The sequence below is a fragment of the Lathyrus oleraceus genome, chromosome 1 (genome assembly GCF_024323335.1).
Source record: "Lathyrus oleraceus cultivar Zhongwan6 chromosome 1, CAAS_Psat_ZW6_1.0, whole genome shotgun sequence".
Lineage (NCBI taxonomy): Eukaryota > Viridiplantae > Streptophyta > Magnoliopsida > Fabales > Fabaceae > Lathyrus > Lathyrus oleraceus.
The window spans coordinates 270,911,137-270,936,317 of record NC_066579.1 but is presented as its reverse complement, the minus strand read 5'-3'; positions in this window follow the sequence as shown (position 1 = coordinate 270,936,317).

Below are 25,181 nucleotides of genomic sequence, written 5' to 3'. Positions count from 1 at the left end.
TTTGATTAATAAATCATCAAGAGTTTGGAGTTGGTTTGCCTTGGAAACCCTAATTCATCTGGGTATCTTGTGCAACTTCTTCAACAAGCCTATTCACCAACTGATCAAATATTTCAATGGATACTTCAAATTCCATCATCTTATGCATATATGATCCTCCATGAGTCCCAAAAGTAAAGAGAATTGAAAGCTAGCAAGTTGATTCATGGTGGTTGACTAGAGGAATTCATCTGATCAAAACTGGGGTTCCCTAGACCCTATCTCCTACAAATTTTATCATATGAAAATGATCCCAAGAGAAAAGTTACTCTAAATGACATTCCAAACAACTTTCATGTTGAGTTCTAGAGCTAGCTTTTCTGGGAAAGTCATTTTTATGGTGAAAGATTATAGGTTATTCTGTCTAAACCCTAATTTGGAGGTCAACTTCCCAAGGCCATAACTTGCTCAATTTTTATGTAATGAAATATTTCCAAGTTGCACAATAAAATTAAAGATGTCTAATCCAACTTTTATGTTTGGAGGAAGAGCAAATTCAAATTTTATATGCATGTGATATGAGGATACATTATAGGTCATTTTGGACCAATGCCATTGAACAAGTGATTTTCCCCAACTTCAAAAATGCATACCTCCATCATATTAAATCCAAATGAGGTCAAATTTGTGACCATTTTTAAGGACTTTGAGATATCTACAACTTTGATGAAGGAACGTTTCTCATTTGAAGCTCAGATAAAAAGTTAGCCAAGGTGGAATAAGTGAACATATGGCTTGACACAGAAATGTTTTTGAAATGTTTGATTTTCCCAACTTCCACCTCAAAATTCATCTTACCCAAGCTTCAAATGAAAAAGTGTTCATCATGAAAGTTGTTCCTATTGATCTAACATTTCCAAAAAGTCTAATTTCATTCCATTTGGACAAGATATGATTGACTTGCGCATGGCTTGAACATTGGATCATCATTTGGCATAAGTGAGCTTGAAACTTTCATACACAATTGCATAGCTTTCCAACCTGACTTCAACAATGTTTGTACTCAATTATGGACCAGAAGGAGTGATTACATGGGCCTATCACACGCCCATACACCCATGCAATGTACATTGCTATTTTTGGATCTTCATTTCAAGTGTGAAAATATCAATCCATATTGCTATAAATAGAACCCCTTGCCATCAGAGTTAAGGACCATGCGCGCCAGCTTTGGTTCCCAACCTTCAAACCCTCTCATTCAAAGGATAATCTTGAGAATTTTCATTGCAAATTAAGTTTGAATCTCCACTATTTTGAGATTCAAAACTCCAAGAGTCCTATGCCTTTTGTTCATCCAATTCCACTCCATCAAGTGTCCTGAGCAAGATCAATAGTAAGCAAGAGAAAGATCGATTGAATACTGACCTGCATTGAAGGTATTTTCCAGAAATTTTCATCTCTTCGATTCTCACTCAATTCTCCATAATTCTTCTTGATCTTTGGTTGTCTGAAGTCCTACCAATGTAGGCAACAAGATTGAGTTGCTTTGAGGTCAAATCGAAGCAACTCAGATCATACACCTCAAAATTCAACTCCATGTATCTTTCAATATACTTGGAGTTAGGAGAAATTGAGGCCAGATTCAAGCTCCTGAGCATTTTTACATTAAACTCATGTCCTTCCTTTTAATTTTGGTGATGGTTGTGAGTGAACCAGCCCGATGAAGCTTATCGGAGAAGGAGACCGGAGCTTTGGCTCCGGTGGTATGTTGGCATTCATCTGAACCACATGATCCGTTTCAAACGTTTTAATCTCGTGCCTTGATTTTGCATACCATCCATACAACTCTTTGGCTTGTTTCCACCATGGAACGCGCGCTAGTAGTTACTTGATATGCCACCTCAATTAATGAGGGAGATCAAGTGGTCCATGTTTTTTCCTATTTTCTTATTTTCATTTTATTTGGTTTATTTTCATTAATTCATATTAATTTTAATATTGATCCAAAAAATATGAGAGTTTCACAAAAAAAAAAATTAAATAAATTCCTCTTTCATTTTCTGAATCAAAATTATTTTTTGGATCATTATTAATATTTTTTATGATTTAATTGTTTTTGTGAATGTTCTTAATTATTTAAAAATAGTTTTAAGTTTTAAAAATTAATGAAATTTTTTCTCCAAGGTCCTTTGACTTAGTTTGACCTATGATAAATATCATGGCCATTTATTTGGTGTTTTGATGAGGTTTTAGGATTTTGACCAACCATAATTTAATTTAATGCATTATTTAATTGATTTTATTTGTTTAAATGCAAAATAAATTGTGTTGAGCTTTTTATATTGACTTGTTGAGTTTGACTTGTGTTGTTGGGGCTTGGTCAAGGTTGATTTGACTTTGTTGAGTTAAATCATTGGATTTAGGGGATTGATGAAATATACATTTCATCTCCCAAAATGAATGAATGATTTTAATTTGATAAAAGTCCTCCTTTGACCAATTTGTGTTGATTCCATTTCCCTTCCCTCTTCATCTTAATCTCATTCTCTTCTCATTCATTTCATGAACCTATGATGTCTCTATACCCTAAGGCTAGTTGATTGCAAAATCAACATAAGTATGGATGAGATTAGGTCCACTCCTTTTGCATATTCTTTTTAAGTGTGGTATGTTTTTGGAGTATCGTTCATAATACCATATCTCTAACATGCATTAACCCTAAAATTTCTATTGCCCAGCCTCAAATAGTTGTGACACAAAAGGCACAACATTCAAGTAAGTGAGATTGTAAGTCTCCCCTCTTTGATGGTATTGTGTGGAAACTTGGCCTTTTTCCTTCCTCTGGAAGATGTCTTGGTTCAAGGATCCATGCTTGTGATTAGTGGGTTGAGTGTTCTCCAAAGAATGACTTCAACAAAACAAAAGCTAAAGCAATACTAACTTCTAATCAACTAACAACTAACATTTAATTTCAAGCCATTTACTTTTATGCACTTTAATTTTAAGTCTTTATTCATTTTCCATTATTCATACCATTTAACTTTTTTACTTTAATGTCATTTTCACTTTGCTCATTTGAGCCTTATCTTGTGATTATTTTGTGGTTGTATATACTTGTTTGTGTTTGTGGTCTTTTGACCTTAATGTACATAATAACAACAAAAACCTTAAAAGACATTTGTGTGGACTATTGGATTTGATCTGAGACATTGGACTTAGCATTAGGCAACACTCCCTATGTAAAAGGACATTGCCAATGCCAACTTTCATGAAACCAATACATTAGACTTAGAATTAGGCAACACTACCTATGCAAAAGGACTTGGCCAATGCCAACTTTCATGAAACCAAGTTCTTGTGATTTGAAACTTCATCTGAAGCAAGTATTGAGATCCCATTTGAGTTCATCTGCTACACGGTCTTATTGAAGCCGTTATTTTGAACCTGTGCCTAGTGCCTATCTTTGAATTCATCTGATACATGGAAGATTATGAAGGAGATCATGAAGTTGCTAAGCTTGGATGTTGCTATCTTTATTTGATGCCTTGCTCTTCATCTTGCTATTTGTGTATTAATATTGATTGATTTTAAAGTCCAAGGGAAATTTGGGTTTCTATATGACATTCTTGTTTATTGGATTGCAGCCAATTGGTCAGATCTTTTCAACTCTTAACTTTTAAATTTTTGCTTAGGATTAGTCTCTTCATCTCTTCCCCACTTCTTTAATTTCAAATCTCTCCCCTCCTTTTAAAACCTTCTTTGCTTGTGTTTTCTAAACTTAGACCATATTGCAAATTAGAAACTTTGGCCTTATGCCATTGAATTTTTAAACTCTTTTCTTAATCAAATTTGTAAATGAACTTAACTATACTTGACTTAAAATTTCAAAAGACAAAAAGAACTAATACTCATTCAAACATTTTTAGGCCTTTTGTGCCTTTGTTAAAACTAATCTTTTGTTAAAAGCAATGCATCCTCTTTGAAATTGTTACCATGAACTACGAGGTTTTGATCCCTCATTTTTATGTTGGTACGTAGGCACAAGTCTGAAGGTCTTGTCAAACACAAAAATATAATTAATGAATTCTTTTCTCATACCTCCACTCTATTTATTGCAACCATCATTTTGTATCAAAATACATATGCACACAAAAAAGGGCTCCCTAGGAGTACCTAGGACACTTTGGGTGCTAACACCTTCCCTCTGTGTAACTAACCCCCTTACCTGTAATCTCTGGCATTTTATTAGTTTTTATTTGAAAACTTCTTATTTTTGGGTTTTGTTCGTACTTTTCCCTTTTCCATTGGAAACAATAAAAGCGCGGTGGCGACTCTGATTTAATTATCGTCTAGCTTATCCGTAGCTTGATGGTCATGAATTTACCGCTACTGAAATTAAGTGGCGACTCTGCTGGGGAGTAGTCTTTAGTGGGTTTAGCCTACTTTTTATGTGTATATAATTGTATATTTTATGTTTGCATATTTGTTTGTGTTATATAATCAGCTTGTTATGCTTGGTGATCTCTGAGTGGTGAAATAAGTTCTAACCCGAACTTGAGTGCAATTAAGATAGGAGGATGGTATAGTCATGTTTGACTTGTGTGGAGTAGTCCTTTACAAGTTGGCTTGAGACCCATCTACTAAGTGGAGACCCTTTTGGAGTTATGAATGTCACACAAGTTATTTGTGGTTAGGGATTACTCTCTCTGATTTGGGGTCCGAGAAGCTGAGGACCGTAGAACATTTAACCCATCTTGGCCTATTTAGGGCGTAGTACAGAGACTGTTCAGGTGTAGACTTGATAATAGTTGTTACACCATACTACACTCAGACGAGTTTCTCTTGAAAATATTATGGGTCAATGAGTCAGTCATCCTAACCTGTAATATCCGATATATGGAATTAAGACTCTGGGAACTTTTTAGAATATGATCTACAGGTTTTATCATTAGTAAACTCATTTGGGATGGTTCTTACCCAGACACCATGCTCGTGACTCACAACAAACCCTTGATTCTTGGTTCATCCACTCAAGTCTTGACAATATCAATGGAACTAGGGTGTTGGTAAGGTGAAAACAATAATCCACCAAAATGGATGATTGATCTTGACAATGACTTGATTCATCCCTTGACCTTTGTTTGTTTGCCTTGTGTGTGATCCCTTATTTGTGATTGTTGCATTCATGCGCATCATAACATTCATCACACCAAAAATAATTTCAAGGAACTGAGGTATTATTTGCAAATATTTTCAGACCATGGATTATGGACGAAGGAACACTAAGAAGTACAGTTTCAGATGTCCAGATTTGAAAGAGTTAAGAAAGCTATCATCCTTTGTGTTAGATCCCTTGGATTTCAAGAAACGTCATGGGAAGCTTTTGTCTGTGTTATCTGCTAATGTGGTTGAAGGGCTCTTGAGTGTGTTGGTTCAGTTTTATGATCCTCTCTACCATTGTTTCACTTTTCCTGATTATCAGCTTGTGCCTATGTTAGAGGAGTATGCCCATCTCTTAGGAATACCTGTTTCTGACAAAGTGCCTTTTAGTGGATTGGAAGAGATTCCCAGATCTTATATCATAGCTGAAGCTCTTCATCTGAAGAAGTATGAGATAGAGGCTCATTGAGTGAAGAAAGTAGGATTGTTTGGATTGACTTCTGAATTCCTCATCAAGGAAGCTACTACATTTGCTCAAGCTGGTAGTGTGGATGCTTTTAAGGCTACATTTGTGTTGCTCATCTATGGGTTGGCTTTGTTCCCTAACATTGATGGTTTTGTTGATGTTAATGCCATTAGAGTCTTCTTGATTGGAAATCTTGTGCCTACTTTGTTGGGTGATATTTACTTCTCTTTGAATCTAAGGAATTCTAAGGGTGGTGGAACTATTGTCTGTTGTGTTCCTCTTCTGTACAAGTGGTTTATTTCGCACTTTCCTTGGACGCCTACTTTTATGGAGAACAAACAATGTATAAGGTGGTTTATTTTGCACTTTGGTATGATTCTTCATTGGGTAGCTTGGAGATTATTGATTGTTGTGGTGAATTCTCTAATGTGCCTCTCATTGGTACACAAGGAGGAATCAACTACAACCATACTTTGGCTCGTCGTCAACTTGGGTTCCCCTTGAGAAATAAACCTAATAACACTTTGTTAGAAGGTCTTTTCTATCAAGAGGGTACATATCCCTAACATTTAAAGCTGAGGATGGTGCATGTGTGGCATAACGTTCATAGGTAAGGAAGACCCGAGCTTGCTCTGCGCAACTGTGTAGTTTTGGAAGCTTACACTCTTTAGATGAAGAATAGTGCTTTGGAAATGAAGATGTCGTATGCTTGTGAGAGACCTATGTCTATGGTTGTGGTTGAGCCATCAACTCTCCCTAACCAAGATGTAGAGGAGTTGGAAGACGCACTCGCCAAGATAAAGCAAGAGAAGGATATGTCAGAAGAATGTTTCCATGCTTTGAGCCGAAAGCATGAGGAGTTGCAGCTTGAGGTTAAGGATAAGGATGCACTTATTGAGCTTCTTGAAGACTGAGTAATGAAGAGACAGAGAGAGCCAGAGGTTTCATCTTCCTCTAGTATGACTCAGCCTTCTGTTGCTTGGAAGAAGATTGTTGATTAGCTTGTCCTCGAGAAGACTCAGATGAAGACTTCTTATGAGTCAGAGATTCGATGCATCCGAAGGAAGTATGCGCCTGCGGCCCGATCTTCTGACATTGTTATTAGGGATCCTTAGGATGATTAGTCTCCTTTTCTCTTGTATTTGGTATTTTTGGTTTCTGAAATTGTACTCAGTGTAATCCTTCCAATTATATAAAGAAAAAAGATTTTATGGTCAATCAAATTGTGCAATTGTTATTATTATATATTTGCAAATAAAATAGTATGTTCTGTGAAAATAAAAATAAACAAGCATTTCATTTCATGCATCATTTGCATACAGGTTTCTCTTTCGACGTATGTCTTATTGGTTCTTCTTTTGTGCTTCAGCCAAGATGACTCATCGATATAATACTCGCGCCAATCATCCAAGGATCATGGAACGTCTATAGCAAGAGAACAGAGACTTGAAGGCCGAGATTGCCCGTCTGAATGCCATGATGGAATCAGTCCTAGCTGCTCAAAGTCAATCTTCTCCAATGCCTGCAACTCCTCCTCCTCAGAGGACTGTCATATTAGAGGTTGTTTCTTCAACTGTGTCTGCCGCTCATTTCGCTCCTGCCATGCCTGCCGGATTCCCATGGGGAATGCCACCCAACTTTGTACCTGAAGGTTTTGCACCTACTTTTGCTCCCATGTCGGCATCTAGCCCGGTCATGTCTGTTCCACCACCGATTGTTCACACTATGCCTCGTGTTGAGGACACCATCTATCATTCTGAGTCGTCTGAGGGCCCTGATGTTTATGAAAAGATGGATGAAATGAAAGATCAATTCCTTGAGCTGAGAAAGGAGTTGAAAACCCTGAGGGGAAAAGATTTGTTCGGTAAGAGTGTTGCGGAACTTTGCTTGGTTCCTAATGTCAAGATCCCGATGAAGTTCAAAGTCCCTGACTTTGAAAAGTATAAGGGGAATACTTGTCCACTCATTCATCTCGTCATGTATGCTAGAAAGATATCGACGCAAACTGATAATGATCAGTTATTGATTCATTATTTTTAAGACAATCTGACCAAGATTTTTCTCAAGACCCTGAGCTCATTTTACTATGAACGCATGATTTCCAGTTCCCCAGCGATTTTACCGAAATGGTAAACATGGGGATGAGGTTAGAAGAAGGCGTACGAGAGGGACGGTTGTCAAAAGAGGAGGTTTCATCTAGCAAGAAGTATGACAGTGGGTTTGCCAGAAAGAAAGAAGGCGAGATTAATGAAGTATCTGTTGGGAGACAGAGGAGGCCTCATGTTAGAAGGAATCCACAACCCCGTCAACACCATCATCAAGTATCATCTGTTATTCCAGTATTTTCAAACAATCAATCAATACCCGTTCAACAATAATGTCAACAACAGGCACAACAAAGAACAAACAACTACAACAACAACAATACCAACAATCATCCACAACAACAGAAATTCGAGAGGAAGAAGGTCTCTTTTGACCCGATTCCTATGTCTTATGCTGAATTGTATCCATCTTTTGTTCTCAAGAACCTTTTGCAACCGAGAAATCCTCTGCAGATTCCAGAACCACTTCCATGGTGGTACAAGCCAAAGCTTCATTGTGTCTTTCACCAAGGGCCTCCTGGCCATAATATTGAGAACTGTTATCCCCTGAAGTACGAAGTCCAGAAGTTGGTTAAAAGTGGGATGGTGTCCTTTGAGGACTGTGAACCGAATGTCAAAGCTAACCCATTACCTGCTCATGGTAACCCTTCTATTAACATGGTAGATGGCTATCCTGGGGAGTTCAAAGTATTTGATGTTCGTTTTATTAGAAGATCCTTGGTGACGATGCACAAGTATATATGTTTGGTGAGTGATTGTGAGCATGACCATGATGGTTGTGTAATTTGCAGTGTTAACCCCTGAGGTTGTGTGATTGTGAAGAGAGACATCCAAAGATTGATGGATGAAGGTATGATCCAGATTCTTCAGTCCCGTCACTTGGGTGACAATGTGAATGTCATAGTGCCAGTGTTCAATACACCAGAGAGAGTGGTGATTCAATTTTACAGCAGCAGCAGTAGTAACAATGTCAACAATAGATCAGTATCGCCGTTAATAATACGGTTAGCGGGTCTAGTCCCGTATGCATCCGATAAGGTTGTTCTATAATAGTATAATGCAACTATGATAGAGAATGGTCAAGAGGTTCCATTACCTGCGACCAGTTCTGTTGTGAGCATTGTTGATGTTACGAAGGTGACCCGTAGTGGTCGTGTTTTTGGGTCGGTGTTCCCAAAGAATGTAGAAAATGTATCTGCCAGTAAGATTGTTGAAGTGCCTGCAGTTGATCCGATTAGCGCTCCAAAGTGTTAGTCTGGTGAATCTAGCGGTTCGAAGCATAAAGATGATGATGAGGTACTCCGGTTGATTAAGAAGAGTGCGTTTAATATGGTGCAGCAGTTGCTCCAAACTCCTTCCAAGATTTCAGTGTTGTCTCTGCTTATGAATTATGAAGCGCACAGAGAAGCATTGCAAAAGGTATTGGAGCAAGCTTATGTGGAACATGATGTAACGGTTGATCAGTTTGATCATATTGTGGCTAACATCACTTCCTGCAAAAATTTGAGCTTCTGTGATGAGGGTAGAAATCACAATTTAGCGTTGCACATTTCAATGAACTGCAAGGAGGACACCCTGTCGAACGTTTTGGTTGATACCGGTTCTTCATTGAATGTTCTTCCCAAATCAACTCTTTCTATATTAACATATCCAGGAGCTCCAATGAGATATAGTGGCGTGATCGTCAAGGCATTTGATGGTTCTCGCAAGACCGTGATTGGTGAGGTGGACCTTCCTGTGAAGATAGGTTTGAGTGATTTCCAGATTACTTTCCAAGTAATGGATATCCACCCGGCCTATAGCTGCTTGTTAGGAAGACCATGGATACATGAGGCAGGAGCAGTGACGTCAACGCTACATTAGAAATTGAAGTTTGTCAAGAATGGAAAGCTTATTATCGTCGGTGAGGAGAAGGCTTTGTTGGTAAGCCACCTATCGTCTTTCTCTTATGTAGAAGGTGAGGATGAGGTTAGAACTCTGTTCCAAGCTCTATTTATTGTTGAGGAAAATAGAGTTGGGGCACCTATGTCCTCCTTCATAGACGCTCAGAAGATACTTGAAGATGGTATTTCAGATCGGTGGGGCCATATGATAGAGGTAACCGAGAACAAGAGTAGAGCCGGTTTGGGATTCCAATGAGGTTCATTTGAGATTAGAGATGAAGATGTGCAACCCAGTTTCCGTAGCAGAGGGTTCATTCATGGTAATGAACGACATTTAGCTGCCGTGATCAAAGGGGATGAAGATGAAGACTGCATCAATTTTGTGACGCATGGAAAAGCTTGCAACAATTGGACTGATGTTGATGTTCCTGTTATTATGTATCGCTCTAAGTAATTGCTTTTATTGTTTTTGAAAATCCTTCTCCTATGCCTAAGGAAGAAGTGAACATTGTTTGGGATTTTCAAATTTGATCATTAATAAAATTCAATTCAATTCATCCACATCTATGATGTTTTTTATTTTTTTGCTTTTTCTGAAAAATGGTAATCACAAAAAACATAATTAAAATATAATTGTCCATCTGCATAATATTTGGTTACCAAATCACTTCTCTAAAATCAGAATATCAAATCATTATGCAGGTTGGTTTCCAAACCCATTGAATACAATGATCCTACTCCTTCGCCAAACTTTGAATTCCCTGTGTTTGAAGTCAAGGAAGGAAGTGATGAAGAAGTATCTGATGAATTGTCTCGTCTACTTGAGCACGAGGAAAAAGCCATTCAACCATTCGAAGAGAAGATTGAGTTAGTCAACTTGGGTTGCGAGGATGATGTGAAGGAAATCAAGATTGGGTCTCGACTGTGTCTAGAAGTGAAGAAGAGGTTGATTGATCTTCTCCGAGAGTATTCAGATGTGTTTGCTTGGTCCTATCAAGACATGCCTGGGTTGGATTCTAAGATTGTGGAGCATAAATTGTCGTGGAAGCCAGAATGCCCACCAGTCAAGTAAAAGGTGAGGAGGACTCATCCTGACATGGCAGTAAAGATCAAAGAAGAAGTGCAAAATCAGATTGATGATCGTTTCCTTGTTTCCGCTGAGTATCCATAATGGGTGGCCAATATTGTGCCTGTTCCGAAGAAGGATGGAAAAGTCCGTATGTGCGTTGATTATTTGAATAAAGCCAGTCCAAAAGATGATTTCCCTCTGTCACACATTGATATGTTGGTAGACAATACAACTAAATTCAAAGTCTTTTCTTTTATGGACGGATTTTCCAGAAATAATCATATCAAGATGGCACCCGAGGATATGGAGAAGACCATATTCATTATACCCTATGGAACATTCTGTTATAGAGTGATGCCTTTCGGTCTAAAGAATGCTTGTGCAACTTACTAGATAGCAATGACTACTCTTTTCCATGATATGATGCATAAAGAGATCGAAGTCTGTGTTGATGATATGATTTCTAAATCCAGTGATGAAGAAGAACATGTTGAGAATTTGTTGAAGCTATTCCAGCGTTTGAGGAAGTATAAACTCCACATGAATCCCAATAAATGTACTTTTGGTGTTCGTTCTGGTAAGTTGTTGGGCTTTATTGTCAGTGAGAAGGGTATTGAAGTTGATCCTGCCAAGGTCAAAGCAATACAAGAGATGCATGCGCCCAAAACTGAGAAGCAAGTCAGAGGTTTTCCCGGCCGCTTGAATTATATCTCCAGATTCATTTCACACATGACTGCCACATGTGCGCCTATATTCAAGCTTCTTTGGAAAGATAAATCTTGTGATTGGACCGAAGACTTCCAGAAAGCTTTTGATAGTATCAAAGAATATCTACTCGAGCCTCCGACTTTGTCTCCGCCTGCCGAAGGAAAACCGTTGATCATGTATTTGGCTGTGCTTGAAGAGAGTATGGGTTGTGTTCTTGGTCAGCAAGGTGAGACTGGAAAGAACGAATATGCTACTTACTACCTCAGTAAGATGTTCACCAATTGTGAGACTTGGTATTTTTTTCTGGAGAAAACTTGTTGCGCATTGGCTTGGGCTGCTAAGCGTCTACGTCAATATATGTTGAATCATACCACTTGGTTGATATCCAAAATGGATCCAATCAAGTATATTTTTGAGAAGCCTGCTTTAACTGGGAGGATTTCCCGTTGGCACATGTTGTTATCAGAGTATGATATTGAATATCGATCTCAAAAAGCAATCAAAGGTAGTGTCTTGGCTGACTATTTGGCTCACCAACCGATTGAAGATTACCAGTCAGTACAGTATGATTTTCCTGATGAAGAGATCTTATACTTTAAAGTGAAAGATTGTGATGAACCATTGCTTGAAGAAGGGCTAGAACCTGGTTCCCGTTGGGGCATGATATTTGATGGAGCTGTTAATCAATATGGTAATGTCATTGGGGCAGTAATCATTACTCCTCACGGCATGCATTTTCCATTTACAACTAGATTGACTTTCAAGTGTACAAATAATATGGCTGAGTATGAAGCTTGCATTATGGGGCTTGAAGAGGCCATTGATCTCAGAATCAAGTATTTAGACGTATATGGAGATTCGACTTTGGTTGTGAATCAAATCAAAGGTGAATGGGAGACGAATCAACCCGGTTTGATACCATATAGAGATTATGCGAGGAGGATTTCAACTTTCTTTACAAAAGTTGAGTTTCATCATATCCCTTGAGATGAAAACCGGATGGCAGATGCTCTTGCAACATTGGCTTCAATGATTATGGTTAAGTATTGGAATGAAGTTCCCAATCCGATTGTGATGTGTCTTTATAGGCCGGCTCATGTGTTTGCTGTTGAAGAAGTCAAAGACGAAAAGCCATGGTATTTTGATATTAAATGTTTCCTCCAAAGTCAGATTTACCCGCCTGGGGCATCTGTGAAAGATAAGAAGAGTTTGAGAAGATTAATCGTCAATTTCTACCTGAATGGTGATGTAATGTACAAGAGAAACTTTGATATGGTTCTGCTCAGATGTGTGGATAGACACGAAGCAAACTTATTGATGACTGAAGTCCATGAAGGTTCCTTTGGCACTCATTCCAAGGGACATGCTATGGAAAAGAAGATGTTGTGAGCAGGTTACTATTGGCTGACAATGGAATCTGACTATTGCAAGTTTGTGAAGAAATGCCACAAGTGTCAAATCTATGCAGATAAGATTCACGTTCCTTCGAAACTATTAAACGTCATTTCCTTCCCATGTCCCTTATCCATGTGGGGAATCAATATGATTGGTATGATTGAGCTCAAAGCGTCAAATGGATATCGTTTCATTTGGGTGGCTATTGACTACTTCACAAAATTGGTTGAAGCGGCATCGTATGCGTATGTAACCAAGCAAGTTATTGTAAGGTTCATTGTTAGGGACCAATTATCACAACTTTTCATATATTTTTATTGGTCCCTTTTACCATTTTTTTATTGAATTACACACTTTTATCCTCACAATTTAGTAAATATGCAATTAAGTTATATTTGATTATGTTTTGAATAGTTATTTCACTTAGTTGTTAGTTTTGTAGAGTTTTTTGGACAAGAGAGCATTGGAATGCATAAGCATAATTTGGAAGGAGTTTGAATGGCAATTGTGGAAGCATTTGAAGAACAAAGCTTGGGAGAAATAGTTTAAAGGAAGCTTGCAAGGCAAAGAAGTTGGAATTGCTTCAGTTCGCGCCACGACCAAGCTTGGGGCCGCAAACCTTGCGAAAACAGCAAGCTTGTTATTTGGTTTGGGCCACTTTGTATGCTTTGCACCCAACTTAAGTGTGTTAGTTTTAGATCATTTTTAGAGTACTTTTCAGTTTTAGACCAAAATGAGACATTTAAGGAAAGGTTGAACTCTTTAAACACTTAATGGGAGAAAAGGAAAGATCATCATTCACAAGTTGGAGAAGAAAAACAGAGCTTATTTTTGTATTTCATTTTGCTGTCAAATATGATGATGAGGAGCTAAACCCCATTTTGTCAAGATTGGAGGTAGTAGCTATTCCTTATTGTTTATGTATTCTTATTGACTCTTGTATATGACAAAAGATTATTGATGTAAAGATTGATATTTTTGCCCTATGTTGAATATTCAGATTTGAGTTATTGTTGAGAAAGATTATTCAAGTCTTGACTTAAAAAATGCTTTCAAGTAGTGAATAAGTTGTAGAGATAGATTTATACACTACTCTTCTTTTGTTTCAAACATTAAAGATTGCTATATTAATAGTTAGGTAGAGAAATCATTTAACGATTAATATAGTGATTATCACAATCTCATTTAGAAATAAATGTTATTGAGAGAATACTTGAATATCATCAATAATTTTAAGTCCATATAATTGTCATTAAGGAAACATAAGGAATTTGGGTAGTGAACTCCAATCTTGCCAAGCCTTTTATATTTGATTAAAACTATTTTCATTGTCTTAGTGTATTTTACTAAAAAGATAAGTATTCAAACAAAACAACTTCGTTACATTTTAAACTTATAATAATTGGAATTATAGAACGGCGATAATAACAACCAATCTCTGTGGGTACGATATAAAAATATTTGCCGGAAATATACTTTTCAACATTCATCAAGAATCAAATTATATGTCGTTATGGTGTGCCAAGTAAGATCATTACTGATAATGGATCTAACTTGAATAATAATATGGTGGAAGCTCTTTGCAAAGACTTCAAGATTGCACATCATAATTCTTCTCCCTACAGACCTAAGATGAATGGGGATGTTGAAGCTGCAAATGAGAACATCAAGAGGATAATCCAGAAGATGGTTGTGACGTACAAGGATTGATATGAGATGCTCCCATTAGCTTTGCATGGGTATCGTACATCTATTCACACTTCAACAAGGGAGACCCCTTTCTCACTTGTTTATGGCATGGAAGTTGTACTCCCAGTAAAGATTGAGATCCCATCATTGCGTGTCTTGATGGTAGCCAAGTTGAACGAGGCTGAATGGTGTCAGACCAGGTATGATCAGTTGAATTTAATTGAAGAGAAGAGATTGAGTGTCATGTGTCATAGTCGGCTTTATCAACAGAGAATGAAGAAAGCTTTTGATAAGAAGGTCAGACCTCATGTGTTCAGAGAAGGCGACCTTGTACTCAAGAAGATTTTATCATTCAAACTAGATTCTAGGGGCAAATGGACTCCTAATTATGAAGGCCCATATGTTGTTAAGAGAGCCTTTTCAGGAGGTGCTTTGATTCTTACAACTATGGATGGTGAAGAGTTAACTTTTCCTGTGAATGCAGATACAGTCAAGAAATACTTCGCCTAAAAAGAAAAGAACAGATCGCTAAGTTGAAAACCCAGAAGGGCAGCTTAGGAAAAAATGAGTGTCTCGGTGGATTGAAACCTGAAAGGGCGATCCAGGAGCAATTTCAATTCGATCTCGAAATTGAAAGAACACTTCGAAAGCCCAATAGCAAAACACGAAGAAGAAGGAAACTAGCCGAAGAGAGGAACCGGAGAGAAGAAGTATCTACTTCTTCACTTGTTCAAATCGAAGAAGTGGGTGTAGAAACTTGTGAAGGAAACATGGCAGATGAAACTCCTACCGAAATGTTCGCAAATAGTCCAAGGCGGAATGCCCAATTTGCTCGTGGTGGAAGGAACACGGAGATGAAGACCGGAATCCTCCAACTCCTTTATGCAAATCCATTCACCGGAATGGACCATGAAGATCCGGATACCCATCTCATCAAATTCTATGAGATTGCGGGTTCTACGGGAATAGAGGAAGCGGGTGAAGAGGCATTATTCAAGAGAATGTTCCCACATTCCTTAGTGGGGAAAGAAAAAGAGAGGTATCTTGATCAAGCACCAAGAGTGATGACAAATTGGAATTTGTTAGAATAAAAGTTTCTAGAAAGATATTTTCCTCAATCCCGATTCATGGAAGCCAAAATGGCTATTGCGGTATTCACTCAAGGGAGCAATGAGTCTCTAAATGAGGCTTGGGAAAGATTTAAGTCAATGTTGAGAAAATGCAAAGGCCATGGTTTTGATGAACTCACTCAAATCCACATTTTTCTAAATGGGCTTCAATCGACTCACAAGACACTTTTGGATGCTACCGCGGGTGGTTCTCTTATGTCAAAGAATGCGGAAGAGGCGAAAGTCATTATTGACCGGATGGCACTCAATGATCGTCAAAGTCAACATGATCGTAGTCCTTCACAAAGGAAACCGGGAGTTCTTGAGTTAAATACCAATGATGATATTCTTGCCCAAAACAAGTTACTTTCTCAACAAGTGGAGTTGCTCACTCAACAAATGTCCAAATTTCCACAACAAATGAAGGAAATACAAGGATCTCAAGCTAGACATCAAGTAGCATGTTGTGAACTATGTCAAGGAGATCATCCAATCGGTTATTGCCCTCCTTTGGAAGAAGTGATTTATGTGAACATCCAAAATCAAGGTTATCAAAGGCAACCTCTACCCCACAACAACTCATATCAAAGGAACAACCAAGGCTATCAACCATCAAGGTTCAACAACCAAAATTTTCAGCAACAAAGTCCATACCAAAATCCAAATTCTCAAGGACAATAATCGCAAGGAGGAAGTTCAAAGCTAGAAGATACTCTCACACAATTCATGCAAGCCTCCATGGAAAACCAAAAGAGCAATGAGGAAGCTATCAAAAATTTGGAGAATCAAGTAGGCCAACTTGCGAAGCAATTGTCGAAACAACACGCGGGTTCTTCTTTCTCCGCCAATACTCAAACTAATCCAAAGGAGCATTATAAAGCAATTGTTACTAGAAGTGGTAAAGAGTTGACAAGTGGAAGAAGTGAGGAAATTATAGTAGAGAATGATATGGATGTTGTACCTGAAAATGAGGACGTGGAGTGTGAAAAGAAAAAAGAGGCAGAAACTGTTCAGTTCGCGCCGCGATCACCTTTCGCGCCGCGAAAAGAGCAGGAACAGAACAGCTCAGTAGCACAGCAGGTTGAAGTGGGTGTGAAGAAATAAGCAGAGCCGAGAAAAAAGAAGAAAGGAGACAAAGGAGTGAGTGACATTCCATCTCAACATCTACCTTACCCGCACGCACCATCAAAGAATGATAATGCTAGACACTATGCACGGTTTATGGATATATTTAAGCAACTTCAAATAAATATTCCATTTGCCGACGCATTAGAGCAAATGCCAAGGTATGCAAAGTTCATGAAGGATATTCTCACAAAGAAGAGGAGATATGTGGAAGACGAGACAATCTTGCTTGATGCATGTTGTAGCGCCATAATCCAAAAAACTCTCCCAAGGAAGGAATTCGATCTGGGCTGAGTTGTTTTACCGGTAACCATTGGAGGCACTTACATTGGCAATGGTTTGGTCGACTTGAGATCTAGCATCAATTTAATTCCCTCATCCATTGTTAAAAGATTGGGGAATGTTGAGATTAAATCTACAAGGATGACTTTACAACTAGCCGATAAGTCTACCACTTCACCATATGGAGTTGCTCAAGATATGCTAGTAAAGGTGGAAAAGTTCTTGTTTCCGGTAGATTTTGTGATAGTGGACATTGATGAGGATCGTGATGTTCCTCTAATTCTTGGAATACCATTCATGAAAACAGCCCAAATGATGATTGACATTGATGATGGACTCATGAAAGTAAGAGTGCAAGATGAAGAGGTAACTTTCAATCTTTTTGAAGCCATGAAGCATCCTAATGACAAGCATGATTCTTTCTAAATCGATGCCACCGAGGAGGAAATCGTGGAGGTTGCAAACCAAGTTCATTTTTCTAATCCGTTAGAGAGATCTCTTATCGGAGCTTACAATGTTTTAACCGAAAATGAAGAAAAAGAAATTGAAGCAATTTTGCATGAATTGGAATCTTGTGGAGAGATTGCTTCTCATGATGAGAAAAATGAGGACTTGGATGTGAAGAAGAAAGTGGAAGAGCCGAAGCTAGAGATGAAAATGCTACCTACACACTTGAAATATGTGTTCCTTGGTGATGATTGTACTAAACCGGTGATCATTAGCAATGCCTTGTCCACAAAAGAGGAGTATAAATTGATACAAGTGCTAAAAAAGAATGAAGGTGCAATAGGGTGGGTATTATCCGATTTAAAGGGTATTAGTCCGGCCTATTGTATGCATAAGATCATGATGGAAGAAAATTTTAAACCCGTTGCACAACCTCAAAGGCGCTTAAATCCATCGATGAAAGAAGTGGTGAGAAAAGAAGTTGTCAAACTCTTGGAGGCCGGAATGATTTATCATATCTCCGATAGTGAATGGGTGAGTCCGGTGCAAGTAGTTCCAAAGAAGGGTGGTATGACGGTTGTCAAAAATGATATAAATGAGTTGATTCCAACTAGAACGGTAACCGGATGGAGGATGTGCATTGACTATAGGAGGCTAAATCAAGCTACAAGGAAAGATCACTTCCCGCTACCTTTCATGGATCAAATGTTGGAAAGGTTGGCCGGTAAGAATTTCTATTGTTTCTGGGATGGTTATTCGGGTTACAACCAAATTTCGGTCAATCCGGCGGATCATGAGAAGACGACTTTTACATGTCCTTTCGGAATTCTTGCTTACCGAAGAATGCCTTTTGGATTGTGTAATGCACCGGCAACATTTCAACGGTGTATGCAAGCAATATTCTCGGATTTGATCGAAGAATGCATTGAGGTGTTTATGGATGACTTTTCCGTCTATGGGTCGTCTTTTGACTTGTGCTTGAAAACTCTTGATGTGGTGTTTGAAAGATATGTGGAAACAAATCTAGTACTCAATTGGGAGAAATGCAATTTTATGGTCACCGCAGGTGTTGTTCTTGGTCCCAAAATCTCTTCCGAAGGGCTAGAAGTTGATAGAGCAAAGGTGGAAGTAATTGAAAAATTACCACCTCCAACAAACATCAAAGGAATAAGAAGCTTTCTTGGACATGCCAGATTTTATCGAAGATTCATCAAGGACTTCTCAAAGATAGCAAAGCCCTTGAGTAATTTGCTCAACAAAGGTACGCAATTTCTTTTCGATGAGTCGTGTCTAAAAGAATTCCTTGAGTTGAAAGAAAAGTTAGTCACCGCACCCATAATCGTCGCACCAAATTGGACACTTGACTTTGAACTTATATTTGATGCAAGCGATTATGCGGTTGGTGCGGTTTTGGGTCAAAGAAGAGCTAAATTTTTTCATGCCATCCACTATGCTACTAAAGTTTTAAATGAGGCGCAAGTCAATTATGCGACAACCGAAAAGGAGTTACTAGCTATAGTGTATGCATTGGAAAAGTTTAGAGCTGATTTGATCGGGTCCAAAGTTGTAGTTTACACCGACCATTCGGCGATCAAGTATTTGCTAACCTAGCCGGATTCCAAACAAAGATTAATTCGTTGGATTTTGTTATTACAAGAATTTGATTTGGAAATCCGGGATAAAAAAGGTTCCGAAAACTTGGTAGCAGATCATTTGTCCCGTTTGGTTAATGTGGAAATTACAAATAAAGAAGAAGAAGTAAGGGAAGAATTTCTGGACGAAAAGCTTTATGCGATTCAAGTGAGGCCTTGGTTTTCCGACTTTGCTAATTACAAGGCAACCGGTTTGACACCGGAAGACCTCACTAGTAATCAAAGAAAGAAATTCTTAGCGGATGCAAAGTACTATGTGTGGGATGACCCGTATTTGTTCAAAGTGGGTGTGGAGAGTATTTTAAGAAGGTGTGTAACACTTGAAGAGTCAAAAGACATCCTTTGGCATTGTCATAACTCTCCGTATGGAGGTTATTATACTGGTTGGCGAACAACCACTAAAGTCCTCCAAGCGGGATTTTATTGGCCGTCCGTGTTTAAAGACGCACATGAACACACAAAGAGTTGTGACACATGCCAACGAAGCGGATGGATAGGCAAACAAGATGAAATTCCCCTAACCAACATGTTGGAAGTAGAAGTTTTTGATTGTAGGGGTATTGATTTTGTTGGCCCATTCCCCTCTTCCTTCTCTAATGAGTATATCCTCGTAGCCGTTGACTATGTGTCAAAGTGGGTGGAAGCAATTGCTTCACCTAAGGCCAACTCCAAAACCGTGATAAATTTTTAAAGAAAAACATATTTTCACGTTTTGGTGTGCCTCGGGTATTGATAAGCGATGGGGGATCACATTTTTGCAATACACCTTTGGAAAAAGTTTTAGAACAATATGGTGTAAATCATAAGGTGACTACTCCTTACCATCCATAAGCAAGTGGTCAAACGGAAGTTTCTAAAAGAGAAGTGAAGAGGATCCTTGAAAAAACGGTTTCGAGTTCAAGAAAAGATTGGTCATCAAAATTGGATGAAACTTTGTGGGCGTATCGTACCGCCTACAAAGCTTCTATTGGATTAACTCCATTTCAGATGGTTTATGGGAAGACTTGTCATCTCCCGGTGGAAATGGAGCATAGAGCACTCTGGGCTCTTAAATTCTTGAACTTTGACTCCACTCTAGCTGGAGAGAAAAGAAAAGGACACCTCCATGAATTGGAGGGATCACGGAACAATGCTTACCATTCAAACAAACTTTACAAGGAGAAAGTGAAAGCATACCATGATGGAAAGGTTCGTCACAAAGAGTTCAAAGTTGGAAAAATGGTGCTGCTTTTCAATTCAACATTGAAGTTGTTTCCGGGTAAGTTAAAGTCCAAGTGGTTGGGACCGTTTGTTGTAAAGGAGGTGCGAAACTATGGAGCCATTGTGGTTGAGGACCCAAAGTCTTAAGAAAGTTGGACTGTGAATGGGAAGAGACTAAAAGTTTACCATAGTGGAGAAGTGAATCGAGATGTCTGTGTCATTTCGCTCGCCGGACCGTGAAATTTCATTGAACCGTTGAGCTCAAAACGACGTTAAACAAAGCGCTTGTTGGGAAGCAACCCAACTTCGTAAGCATGCATTTCAAATTTTGTTAATTCATTTGTTAAATTGATTCTGTTTTGGTTTTTCTGGTGAAAATGGAGTTCTGTCCAATGTCCAAACAATTTTTGAAAAATCCTTCAGTTCGCCCCGCGAACATCCTTCGCCTCGCGAACTAAATGGAAAATTTAAGTTGGCGCCGTGAACAAAGTTCGCCCTGCGAACTGAGCGTGGAAGACCCTTTTAAATTTTGTTTTGTGTTATTTCTATTTCCTTCATATTTTTCAACTTCACACTTCTCTTCATCACTTTCACTATCTCACTTCCAAATTCAAAATTAACCCTCCCCATTTCAAAAATCCCAAACTTTTTAGCAAGAATCAATTTAATCTCATTCTCTTAACAAAGGTATGTGTAATCTCTCTTCCTTTTCCTTCTTTATTTCTCATTAAGGTGAACTATGGTTTTGTTAGAAAATGATTTAATTGCTGAAACTCACCTTGCATGTGTATAGATGATTCGAATTAGGATTGGTTAAGGTTTTGTCGTATCATTGTTGATAAAAAAATTTAACAGAAGGAACCCTAGAGGCTGCTGAGTTTTTCTGGTTCGCAAGGTTCGCGCTGCGTATGGACAATCGCGCCGCGAACTGGAAAATCTTAGTCTCATTTTTTTATTATGGATGCTAACTTTAATCATGGCTATTGTATGGTTGTTTGTGATTTTATTACATATGTCAAAACATGCCAAAACAACGAGCTCCGGTCCTTCAAGATCTGTGTGAAGATTCACTAGTGAGGAGCACGAGGAAAGATTTGAAAAATTGATTAAGAGGACAATTCAACCAGAAAGATTCATTCGTTTGTCACCGGGTGGAAATTATAGGAAGCTGGTGACAAACTTTGAAAGGAGAAAGTGGAGCAAACTTTGTGAGCCAGGATCGGAGATCAACTACGACATTGTGCGTGAATTTTACGCCAATGCTCTGCAGTTGGAGGAGGGAGTAACATTTCATTACCAAACAAGGGTGAGGGGAAAGATCATCACCTTCAATAGGGACGCGATCAACGCCTATTTGGGTAATCCTCTCACTTTGGCGGATAACGGGCGGTGTGAATACCGTGCCAAAGAAATGGCCAATGATTGGGACCTTCCTACCGTGAGTTCTCATTTGTGCCTTGAGGGAAGGACATTTGATTTGAATGATCAGGGATTTCCGAAGTCGTGGAAGAGGGAGAGTCTTAATTTGGAAGCAAGGGTCTACTTGGTGCTTTTATTGAATAATATTCGACCACGGAGCCATAGCACCACCATTCCATTGGATGTCGGATGCCTCTTGTACTACATCATGATTGGTAAATCAGTAGATGTGGCATCCATCATTGCGGGGGAAATGCACAAAGTTGCGACTAGTGGAACCAAGTTCGGTGGGAAAGCCGGTGTTCTAACATATCCGGGGCTGATTATGGGACTTTTCCGAAAGGCAAATGTGCCTATTCCGGATGAGGTACACCTGTCTATTACCAGTGTAATTAATGATGCTTATTTGAACAGGTTCTGCCAAAGCCAAACGGATAGAGTTGAAGGAGCAGACACTTCTTCCTCTAGACCCCGAGACCGCAGTACGCCAGCTTTTGATCAGATGGCGTTCGCCACCTACTGCTGTGAGAATTTTGAGGCTTCTAGGAGGTCTCAATCATTCCTTTTTGATGCTATGCAGCAGTAGTTTCAGAATACCTTTCTTGCGCCCGAAGCCTGCACTTTTTTGTCCCAGGAGGAGTATGCTACTTTTTCTAATTGGCCTGAGGGCAGGCCCGCATTTATGGGGGGTGCAGGAGGTGGTGGTGCGACCCATGATGATGAGATGGAAGATGTCCTTGGATCCGTAGGTGGTGGACAGGGTGAGGAGGAGTGAAGACTTTTGTTTTGAGTAGTAGTAGATTTTTATTTTAAGTTTTTTTTTTATTATTATTGTTTTATGTTTTAATTATGATTGTACTTTTGGTGGCTCTTGTTTCACCATAAACTTTGGTTTGTTAATTGCATGGATCTTTTGTGAGTTTTAATTGTTTGTTGCAATGAACTTTGGTATGCCCCGTTTGTTTGTTTAAATTTTCTTATTCTTAAGTTAAGCTTGAAGGAACCAAGTAATGTTTGCAAGGAAGGAAGCGTATGACACTTCGAGTGGTGATGATAAGAATTGGTGTCGGCATTTCAAGGTACACTTTATCGCTTTCTAGACTTAACATGAATGGTTTGATGGTGTGTTGCAAATTTCATTTCATAAATTCCTTGAGATACATGTCATTTTTGAATCAAAGTAGAACTTAACCAATTGTGAGGTAGCTTTCCATTGTGCACTAAATGCGGGAGACCGAAAATTATTTCAATTCATTCTTATCATGCTAAATCATGCATTAATCTATTTTTGTGAAAATTGTGGAAATGATAGAGGCATTGTTTGTTATTGAGAAAAACCACTTGGCCAAATTTTTTTGAATCACCTAACCTTGTGAGGAGTGATCCTTAGTTAACCCCTTTGAGCTTGTTTTAGGATTCATTTGAATGATAAGTGTAAATTCTATTGAAAATTTTGCAAATAAATGAATCCTAATTTCTTTCGTTTCAATTGAACCTTCAACCGAGTTTGTTTGCAAATTTTGTCTTTCGCCTATGTCTAAGTAGGGAGCATTATTGAATAAATTTGGTCTTGAAATCTAAAGTTGGGGAGAGTAAATTAGAAGAGTTGATTAGAAACTTGGAAAAGTGATGTTTTAGAAAAGGTGAAAGTGTGAAGAGAAACAAGAGAAAAATAAGTCACTTTTGAAATTATGGAGCAAAGAAAAAGAAAAGAAAGAAAAAACAAAAAGAAAGCTCATGGTTGTGTGGATGTGAAAAATAAGAAAAGAAGAAAAATTGGGATCAAAAAGCGGAAATTGTTGTTGAGTTTGAATTTATAGGAATGCTCCCTTAGGATAGGCATTTTTGTTGAATTCTCTTAATCATATCCTTTCTTGTAACCCAAGCCACATTACAACCTTTAAAAGACCTCTTGATTCTCATTTTTCACATGATTTAGTATTTGCTTTGATGACCGCATGATTCGAGTTATTATTGATTTAATTGTTTGGATGAGTGAAAGAAAACCCTCATGTTTATTCATCATTATTATGATGTGTGTGTAAGTTTGATTCAATTTTGACATGTATTGCTTTGAATTCCTTGGTATGTTATTTGCACCCAACCATTGTTCTTATTCATGTTTTGTCTAGCAATGAGATAGGTGGATTGAGAAAGTTCCGTACACTTTTGAACCATTCGAATGTCATTGGTTAATCCTTGTTTCAATCTATTGTTTCATTACTTTGGTTGTTTTGGTGAAAACTTTTGTTTAAGGACAAACAAAATGATAAGTTGGGGAGAGTTGTTAGGGACCAATTATCACTACTTTTCATATATTTTTATTGGTCCATTTTACCATTTTTTTATTGAATTACACACTTTTATCCTCACAATTTATTAAATATGCAATTACGTTTAATTTGATTATGTTTTGAATAGTTATTTCACTTAGTTGTTAGTTTTGTAGAGTTTTTTGGACAAGAGAGCATTGGAATGCATAAGCATAATTTGGAAGGAGTTTGAATGGCAATTATGGAAGCATTTGAAGAACAAAGCTTGGGAGAAATAGTTTAAAGGAAGCTTGCAAGGCAAAGAAGTTGGAATTGCTTCAGTTCGCGCCGTGACCAAGCTTGGCGCCGCGAACCTTGCGAAAACAGCAAGCTTGTTATTTGGTTTGGGCCACTTTGTATGCTTTGCACCCAACTTAAGTGTGTTAGTTTTAGATCATTTTTAGAGTACTTTTCAGTTTTAGACCAAAATGAGACATTTAAGGAAAGGTTGAACTCTTTAAACACTTAATGGGAGAAAAGGAAAGATCATCATTCACAAGTTGGAGAAGAAAAACAGAGCTTATTTTTGTATTTCATTTTGCTGTCAAATATGATGATGAGGAGCTAAACCCCATTTTGTCAAGATTGGAGGTAGTAGCTATTCCTTATTGTTTATGTATTCCTACTGACTCTTGTATATGACAAAAGATTATTGATGTAAAGATTGATATTTTTGCCCTATGTTGAATATTCAGATTTGAGTTATTGTTGAGAAAGATTATTCAAGTCTTGACTTAAAATATGCTTTCAAGTAGTGAATAAGTTGTAGAGATAGATTTATACACTACTCTACTTTTGTATCAAACATTAAAGATTGCTATATTAATAGTTAGGTAGAGAAATTATTTAACTATTAATATAGTGATTATCACAATCTCATTTAGAAATAAATGTTATTGAGAGGATACTTGAATATCATCAATAATTTTAAGTCCATATAATTGTCATTAAGGAAACATAAGGAATTTGGGTAGTGAACTCCAATCTTTCCAAGCATTTTATATTTGATTAAAACTATTTTCATTGTCTTAGTGTATTTTACTCAAAAGATAAGTATTCAAACAAAACAACTTGGTTACATTTTAAACTTATAACAATTGGAATTATAGAACGGCGGTAATAACAACCAATCTCTGTGGATACGATATAAAAATATTTGCCGGAAATATACTTTTCAGCAT